This window comes from Pituophis catenifer, unplaced genomic scaffold, assembly GCF_029215685.1.
Source record: "Pituophis catenifer annectens isolate HBS135680 unplaced genomic scaffold, rPitCat1.0.hap2 SCAF_1, whole genome shotgun sequence".
Classification (NCBI taxonomy): domain Eukaryota; kingdom Metazoa; phylum Chordata; class Lepidosauria; order Squamata; family Colubridae; genus Pituophis; species Pituophis catenifer.
This window is the reverse complement of record NW_027256881.1, coordinates 284,887,226-284,889,319: the sequence shown is the minus strand read 5'-3', so window position 1 is coordinate 284,889,319 and position 2,094 is coordinate 284,887,226. Positions and strand designations below refer to the sequence as shown.

General features: G+C 64.9%; 1 pseudogene; it reads left to right on the top strand.

Moving 5' to 3' along the window:
• Window positions 1-455: 455 nt before the first annotated feature.
• Window positions 456-2,094, top strand: LOC139307965 (cytochrome P450 1B1 pseudogene; annotated as a pseudogene).

Below are 2,094 nucleotides of genomic sequence, written 5' to 3'. Positions count from 1 at the left end.
AGTCACGAAAGCAGCAGCCTTCCAAGGCAGCCAAAGGTGCCTGGCAGCGTCCAGCCACTCTCTCAGAGGCCTGTCTGGCAGGAAGCGGGCTTTGGAAAGCTGCACGCATTCCTAACGTGCTGGTTCGGCTTGCTCTTGCTATTCTCTCTGGAAGGGAAGCAGGGCATGGCTGCGCACAGGGGACTTTGGGACCATCACAAAAAGGGGGAGAGGAGCGGGAGGAGGAGGAGGAGGAGGGAGACAGGCTCGCCTCGGCACACACCCCCTTAGACGGCTTATAAAATCGCCACCGACCAGCCGTTAGAGCAAAAGCCGGGGGTGGGGGGCAAAAGGAAGGCCCCGCGCCCTCGGGCTGAGAGTCTTTGCTTCCCCCACAGGCATCTGGGGCGCAGAGAAGGAAAGGCGGGAGCCGACCGTTCCTCTCCCCCTTATTAGAAACCCAAAGGGCCACAACGATGGTGCAAACGGGGGACAGACGGGGCGGGGAGCTCGCAGCACTCTTCCAGAGCGCCTTGCAGCCGGCGCTGCTGCTTTCTTGCGCCTTCCTGCTCTACTTCTGGGCGCGCAAGCGCTCCGCGGCTCCGGGCAAGCGTCTTCCCGGCCCCGTCGGATGGCCGCTGGTCGGCAACGCCCTGCAGCTGGGTCGCCTGCCTCACCTCACTTTTTGCGAGCTGGCCGAGCGCTACGGCGACGTCTTCCAGCTCCGCCTGGGCTTGCGCTCCATCGTGGTGCTCAACGGCGAGGCGACCATCCGGCAGGCGCTGGTGCAGCAAAGCGGGCCCTTCGCGGGCAGACCCGATTTTCCCTCTTTCCGGATGGTCTCCGGCGGGAAGAGCGTGGCTTTCGGACGCTACACGGAGCGCTGGCGAGCGCAGCGGCGGGTGGCGCAGGCCACGCTGCACGCTTTCTCGACGGCCAACGCGCCCAACAAGCGACTCTTCGAGCAGCACGTGACGGCCGAGGCGCAGGAGCTCATCGACGGCCTGACGAAACTGAGCCAGGGCGGCCTTTACGTCAACCCGCTGCAGCTGCTGACCGTGGCCAACGCCAACGTGATGTGCGCCCTTTGCTTCGGCCGGCGCTACAGCCACGCCGACGCCGAGTTCCGCGCGCTGCTGAGCAGGAACGACCGCTTCGGACAGACGGTGGCGGCGGGCAGCTTGGTGGACGTCCTGCCGTGGCTGCTCTACTTTCCCAACCCGGTGCGCAGCGTCTTTCGCGACTTCCAGGCTATCAACCTGGAGATGCTGGAGTTCGTGCGCGCCAAGGTGGCGCAGCATCGGCTGACTTTCCAGCCCGGCTCCTCTCCCCGTCACATTAGCGACGCCATCCTGGGCCGCATGGAGCAGGGCCCCGGGGGCAAAGAAGGGCCCCTCGGAGACTACGTGGAAGGCACGCTGAGCGATCTCTTCGCCGCCGGTCAGGACACCACGTCGGCTGGTCTAGGTTGGCTGCTGCTGCTGCTTCTGAAACACCCGCAGCTGCGAGAGCAGTTGCAGGCGGACCTGGACCGCGTGGTGGGTCGCGAGCGGCTTCCGACGGCTGACGATCGCGCCTCCCTGCCTCGCCTGGAAGCCTTCCTCTACGAGACGCTGCGCTTCTGCAGTTTAGTTCCGGTCACCATCCCGCACGCCACCACCGCCGACGTGTGCCTGGACGGCTTCCACATCCCCGAGGGCACCGTGATCTTCGTCAACCAGTGGTCTGTCAACCACGATCGGATCCGCTGGAAAGACCCGCACATTTTTAACCCGGCCCGCTTCTTGGACGTCCAGCAGGAGACTTTGGACCGGGACCTCGCTTGCCGCGTCATGGCGTTCTCGATGGGCAAAAGGCGCTGCATCGGGGATCAGCTCGCCAAGCTGCAGCTCTTCCTCTTCACGGCCATCCTTTTGCACCAGTGCGACCTGACGGCTAACCCAGCCGAAGAGATAAGTCCCAGTCCCTGGGACTCCGACCATGGGCTGGTTCTCAGGCCCCTGCCCTACACCTTGTCGGTGACCAGGCGAAGCGCTTCCCGGGCCGAGGAGGACAGGAGCCGGAGGAACACCGACATCACCAGCCCTTCTTAGCTCCACCCGCGGGAAAAGCGGA